General features: G+C 40.1%; 1 long non-coding RNA gene across 1 annotated transcript; it reads left to right on the top strand.

The window, feature by feature from the left end:
* Positions 1–6,005: 6,005 nt before the first annotated feature.
* Positions 6,006–7,127, top strand: LOC307129286. The gene is made up of 3 exons (XR_013816867.1): positions 6,006–6,097; positions 6,801–6,878; positions 7,029–7,127. It is a non-coding gene; the product is annotated as an uncharacterized lncRNA (long non-coding RNA).
* Positions 7,128–7,522: the final 395 nt, after the last annotated feature.

Raw genomic sequence — 7,522 nt, forward strand, 5'->3', positions numbered from 1 at the left:
ACGGTCACGGGAAGACAACGGGGACTTCCAGGACCGCGTGAGTTCCTCATGCAGCTCGGGAAAGAAAGGTATTGAGGGCAAGGACTGACGGGTGTCAGCGCGAGCCCCCAAAAACCAATCGTCGAGCCTTGAGCGTTCGGGACAGGGTGGAGGGTTCCACTCGATCCCTAAACTCGCGGCTGCCCGAGACAACATGGCTGTCAGCTCTGGATCTGACTCGGGCAATGCTGGCACGCCCGAGGGCGGCAGCACAGCCGAGTCATCATCTCCAGAGGACTCGAGCCCACCTTGTGATGCGGTGATCGACATCGCATCCTCCTCTGGAGCGTCAAATGAGATGCGCGGGGGGGCCGGAGCCGGCCCCGCGATCTGCATCTGAACACTCGCGGGTTGCAATGTGCAAGACGGGGGTGTGGCCCGAGGCATGAGCGTCGGGGCTTTGTTCCACACCGTAACCGTCAAGTCACCCTGACCACCAGCCGAAGTACTGGGCCTCTGGGACTCAGTAGATCGGGGTGTGGTAGAGGGGACTCTCACTTCAGTACGAAGGTCATGGAGTCTTGACCGCAACATTGCGATGGTCATGTTCCCGCAGTGAGAACATGACTCATCCGCGAACGCTGTCTGAGCATGCTGAAAGCCCAAACATATCAGACAGTGTTCGTGCCCATCAGAAGAGGAAAGCAACCGACCACACCCAGAAGTACACGGACGAGACATCCTGAAAAGGACGCGTCACGTGTAAGCTCTTTTATGAGAGGAAGCCTCGCAGAGAACGCCGAAGCGCCCAGGGACCACACACCAGCTGTCTAGCGGACCACTGCGCAGATCAGCAGGCAGGCAGTATGATGATCACTGGAACGCGCCGTAACACCAACGCCTCTGGAAAGCTGCTCGTCTCGAAAGCTGTCGATGACTCAGATCAGGCTTGTAGGAGTGAAGAGATCCTCTTGGCTCCAAAGCAGAAACATAATGCGATGTTCGCAGCGTACTTCCTTATATACCCACGAGGTGGGGCGGAGTTACGCATGCAAATTCCGCATGCCCATGGCATTGGCACTGCCATTGGGCGCTGTTGAATACGATGAAGATGATTGGCTTCTAAGCGAAACCCCCATTCGTTAGTCACTAACGTACGTCGTAGTGACTGAACGAAAGGGAACATACTTGTGTGGTTAACATTGGCCTCTTTATACTTGGCATCATTCTTGGTTATATATTGGGAATAAGGCCTTTTTATACTTGCCATTATTCTTGGTTATATATTGGGAATAAAATAAGAAATTTCATAATTATTCTAACAGCCTTCATGATTTAAAATGAAAAAAATCTATATTGTGCCGTAACATTTTGTGTCAAATGATGGACAACGGGTCACATTTCCCATGATTTAAGTAAATAGTAATAGTAAATAAAAGTAAATACAATTATTTGTGAAAGTAAAACAAGTAAATTCATGATCAATTAGCTAAATGAATCAGAGGCACTGGATAGGCTAAACATGGTTGTTTGAAAGAGATTATCCATTTTACAACACGAACTGGAGGCAAGCAACAGTTTGCTAAATTGCTGCTGTTTGAAACTTCACATAAGGCAGTTTTTGCATTAAATTCTAAATCTAATTATAAAATTATGTTTTTACTCCATTTCGTTGTTGAAATATAATCATTTGTGGCTGTCATTTTCATGACAGATTTATTTAAACATACATTAAATAATCAAGACATCAGTAACAGGTTCAGTAGAATATAGTGAATATAACGTCTAATATAGGTCACATATTTAGTGAAAGAGTTTGTGTCTCTAGTGAACTCACAGCTGTGGACGCTGAATGACTTCTGAGGTAAATGTGATGCTATGTGACATTGTTCTCAAGCTGTTTATTGATGTCTTACCGCCGTTGAAACACTGATTGAGCGATTACACCACATATAAGTTTTAGTAAGTTGTAATGTATCCTTCATTCATGTTTATTGTTTGACTAAGAAGAGATTCAACTGATGCGCCTATACAGTGATCACCAGTCACGTTAGATTTAAGAGCGTCAAATACCTTATATGTTTGTATGGGAACTATGATTGAAGTGTGTTCTGCGTGTAAAACAAGCCAACTGTACCAAAATGGTTCAGTACGAATACGTGTGCCGTTAGACCCTTATATATTACATGTATATATTTTATATATTGTGTATATATAAAAAACATTCATTACACAAGTTCTGATTAAAGACCAGAATGCCAACAGTGGCTGCTCAACTGGCATCTTCACTAACAGCAACTCTAACAGCAACTCCAACAACATCTCCAGCAACAGCTCCACCAATAGCTCCAACAACATCTCCACCAACAGCTCAAATAAAAGCTCCAGCACCAGTTAAAACCAAAGCTCCAACAATGATTCCACCAACAACATAAGATGCAATCTGAAAATGACGGTTGTACTTGGAGCAGAATTTTAAAAATCCACTCTGGCTTGCTTCTCTCTCTGATTTGGAATATAACTCTTCTCTGAGTCTTCCTTCTTTCTCCTTTATCATTTTCTCAAACTCATCTTTTCTTTGTTCCTCTTTTCTCTTTTCTTCCTCACTTCTTTCATTTTCAGCTCCCATCTCTGCTCTGACTCTCTCCTCTTCCTCCTTTCTCATTCTCTCAATCTCCTCTTGTATTTGTTTCTCCACTTGTAGTTTTCTCTGCTCTTCTTCCTCTTGTCTGAGTCTCTGAGCATCTTCGTACATCTGATTACTGTAGTCTCCTCCTCCATTCTGCTCTATCATTGAGTCAATCTTCTGCAGTAGATCATTCACCTGCTCTCTGTTATTCTGAGCTTTATTGTTGAAGACGTGAAATCTGCCTCCACACTGATCAACTAGATCTCTTAATCTACTGTTACCCTGAATGAGCTCCTCTACTGTCTGTCCTTCTATCAGATCTCCATGAGTGAAGAGAATGATGGAGTATTTTAACACTCCCTTTCCAAACATCATCTCAATCATCTGAGGAATCTTCTGCTCCTGCTCAGTGAATCTCATATTCACAGGAATCACAATGAGAAAAGCGTGCGGTCCAGGACTGGATATATAAACACTTCTGGCTATCTCTGTCATTAACTCTTCAGGTTTCATCTGTGTTTCAAAGAATCCAGGAGTATCAACTACAGACACAGATCTGCCTGAAACAGTGGCCTGAGCAACGGAGGATTCACTGGTCACTGCATTCATTCTCATCACAGAGTCAAACTCTTTCTGTCCCAGTATTGTGTTTCCAGCTGCACTCTTTCCAACACCAGTTTTACCCAGAAGAACAATCCGTCTGGATGAAGGACTGGAGACAGGAGCCACTGGTTCATCATTTTCTGGTATTTTTCTCATCAGTTCTTCAACTGTAAACAGAAAATAAATAAATTACATTTTTAAACTCAACTCACTGAAGTATTTTTCATTAAAATATGTCCAGAATATTTAATATTGCTATGAAAGACTCACCCATTTTGTCAATGTATGTCTTAACTATTTTTATAAGCAGCATTTTAACTTGATCACTGGGTCTTTTCTTCTTGTTGTTGAACACGTGGTATCTCTGCTCATATTTCTGAACGAGTCTCTTCAGTGGTTCAGAGCCATCGATGAACTCTTTTATAGTTGTGTTATCTTCCTCCAGTTTGTCTCCTCTGGTGAAGAGAACCCAGGTTTTCTCCAGTCGTTTCTCTCCCAGCAGCTCCTCAATCTTCTCCACATTTCTTCTCTCTTCTTCAGTGAATCTGTCAGCTTTGATGACCAGCAGAAACACACAGAGACCAGATTCACATTTCTGAAAAAGGTTCTGATCATTTAACTGTATTTCCTGCTCCTTCAGCTCTGTGTCAAAAAACCCTGGTGTGTCATAAACATGAACTGGTAGTTCACAAAAAGCACCAGATTCCATGGTTATGTTTTTAGTGACTGATTTGTGGCTTTTCTCTGAGATGAAAGCTTGTCGTCCCAGGATTGTGTTTCCTGTTGAACTTTTCCCAGCTCCTGTTTTACCCAGCAGGGCCACAGTCAAACCGGCAGGCATTTCTGTAATTTTCAAGATGTAGCCTAAAAATAAAAAGTGAAGCACACATGAGAGGTGAAAAACACACAACCCAGCTAACAATCGTAGGTTATAAGAACGTTTCCATCATGTTCCCATTAAGTTATAAAATCATTATTTCTCAGAGTTCTTAGAACATTCATAGCGCACAGATTTTAGACGTTATATTAATGTTCTTATTTGGTTATAAGAACGTTCCAAGAACACAGTAAATTATCCGGTGTTAAATTAACACTGCTCTGTGTTTATATGCACTCTAAAAGGAGATGTGTTAAAAACAACACACTTCAGAATGAGATTAGCATGTAGCAAAACATTTGGCGTGAGACACACGCTTTCAGGCTCTGTCTCACAGTCTCACTCGGCCCAACTTAATCTCATGCCAAATTGCCAAACCTGCTTTTGCTATTAAACAAAGTCTAAGCTTTTACATTTTTTTAAGTTTTAATGCGAAATTCAGTCAATAAATATCGTTTTGCGACATGCTTTCATCTCACGGCGGCGCGCACGATCACGTGGTTCACGGAACGCTCAATACTTCTAGCGCTGTGTCCATAGACAGTAAAAGAAATGGACACAGCGACCCCATAGGCTTCGACGGGTAAAAGTGAAGTCAATTAGAAGCACTCACTTCCTGATGGCTGATGTACTGCAGCCTCAGACTGAGCTTGACGACGTAGATGTGACGTGAGCAACCTGTCTGACAGTGGCAAGTCTTCTAGTAGTTGTGCAAAGTGAAATCTGAATCACGTTGAAATATTTTGCCCCGTTGCTTTTGGCTCTCTATGGGCTTCTCCACATGCTTCACCCTTGTCTTTATCCAACACAGTCTCACTCCCACTCGTCACATATTGACGCTTGGTCAGGACCCCTCGTCGTCACTTTTTTACGTACAGGGTACCCCTTGAAAGGCATTTTTCGACGTTAAGGGTACTGCAGTGATTCCAATGAGACACCTTTGGCGTCATACACAGACGTATTGGGCATGTGAATGTTATCATGATGTAACTATTTATATGGTTATAATTTTTCCATTATGACATGTTGGAGTATGATTCTCAATTTAATCAGCCAGCATTATTTTATTTACATTTATTGATTTGTATTTACGCTATTCAGACACGTTTGAAAGTAGCCCAACCCCGCCCCTTAACCTACCCATTTGCGTTATATGATATAAAACACAGAATATAACAGACAACATGCACACTTTATTGAAAAATGTCAAGTATTCCAACTGTTCCGAGGCCAAACGATTGATTTGTGTGAAGAAAAGACCCAAAAGCGATCTGCGTTTCCCTCCGCACCCCGGCGTCATACTGAAGACGCCACAGGTACAGCCATACCCCTCGGCGTCAGTCTATAGACGAACTGGGAACTCCATTGCTTTCAATGGGAAACCTTTGCCGGTATTCTATCGGTATGAAATCTCGCTGAAGAAGTCTCATTCAGAATACATCGCGATGTTTGGCATCAGTGCACGTGGGCCACATGTTGGTGAGTAGCCATGAATATTTGATATAAAGTATTTTCTGTCGTTATTGATCAGATTATGTTCAGTCACTGCATTATATCTTTCATTTCCACTCAGGCTTCGCTTTTCTTTGCTTTCTAAATCAACACACCTTGCTAATAGGGCGATTAAACACTGTCACGTGACGTGCTATAGACCTTTTAAACAGTTATTCATATTTAATAATAACAACTAGTGTAGTTCCAACGTGGCATTTGTAGTAGAAGCACAATAAAAACAACCTTAGTTGTAATGTGATGATTGTTGTAAATAGACAGTATCCACAACACTTACCATGCTTTTTAATGCCTTTTAATGTAAAATCCAAATATTGTGATGTAAATAGTACTTTGTCCTGTATATAATGTATCTGTTATATATTATGACTTTTTCTCCTTTTTTTTTTTTTTTACCTGAAACGACCAAAAGGGCCTTTCGGACTCAGTCAGCCCATTCTTGTTCATGGAAAAGTAATGGAGAAGACCGAAAGCAGCAACAGCAAATATTTGCAATGGTAAGTATGTGTTGGTTTGAACTCTTTATCAAGCATTTGTTATTTCTTAAACATATTCTTACAAACCCCATGGCTCAATCAGTGAGAACATGTTCTCAAAGTCTTAATAATTCACAAGATTTAACAAACTGTCAAATTCATATGATACTCGTACATATTTGTACAAATACTCATACATAATCCTGCAGCTTTTACTCCGACTCCTGCCATTGGCTACAGCCTCAATTCCTGTACATATTTATCATGATTTTTGTAAATCAGTTGCTCCCCTTCTTGGAAAGCAGTCCCAGAAAGAAAAGTTTATATTAGGTCCAATGTATTCTTTAAAATGATTACAAATTGGGCCATTGGGGAGGTCTCTTCACACCTCATGACCTACCTCTGTTTGCAAGAGCGGAAATGCTCACATAACATCAGATATTCTATTATTTTGTCATCAGTTGCACTGCTGATAACGTCCTGTTTGCATGTAAATAATTTACGTGATCAAAAGATCAAGTAAATAATCAACATTTTTAAACAAATTCATATGTGCTACTAAAAATATACTTTTAATAATGGAAATGCACACCTATCAGTGAACTTGTTTCATAAATGTATTTAACATTTAATTATGCAACACTTTTTAAAGAAAGAAACAGTTATGTATGAAATCACAACTTGCATGCAATGTAATGAAATTTCCTTTCTTTCTGTTTTGCAGGATTACTTGCAGATTACTTTTATGAGCCAACCCTCACAAGAGCTACTAGTTAGTTGTAGTGAATCTTGCCGTAATCAGGTAAATAATATTTTTAGTATATCAGTATTTACTCATGAAATGCTCCCCTGAATTGTATGTAAATTCATTTTATTGTAACTGTCTTAATGTATATGTTTCAAAAACAATAGTAATTGCACATAAAGTAAGTGAGACTTTCTTGTTTTACAGCAGAGAAGAAAGACCAGACCCTTATATCGAAGCAAGCTAATCGAATAAGTCCTTTGTTTAGGGTGAGGAAGGAACATGGCCATCTTGTGCCCAAAGACGACAGAAAAGTGCGCAAGTCCATTGGTATGTCTTGTATTGATGTATTGTCTTGCTGTAATATGTTGTACAGAATTTGATGTTGATCTCTCAAAGGACAGCTGTGATCATTCTTTCTATACTCTGATAAAATACACACCATTATTCATGTCTAAATCTTTTTATAACTCCTAAAATTAGCAAATTAGGTTCTGTATCTTGGATTTATCTAAAATGGTAAATATTTGTTTCCCTTTTTGATACAATTATTATTAAAATGATTGCCTTTTAGCATAAAGGCTGGAACTGGACTTTTGGCCTTCAATTCTTAAAAATGGCACCATCTGTTTGTCTTAGATAAAAGCAGACATGTATTGAAGGGTTAAAAAAAGCATTTAGTTGGTATAAACTCCAGGTAT

The sequence above is a fragment of the Gobio gobio genome (genome assembly GCF_949357685.1).
Source record: "Gobio gobio genome assembly, chromosome: 1".
NCBI lineage: Eukaryota > Metazoa > Chordata > Actinopteri > Cypriniformes > Gobionidae > Gobio > Gobio gobio.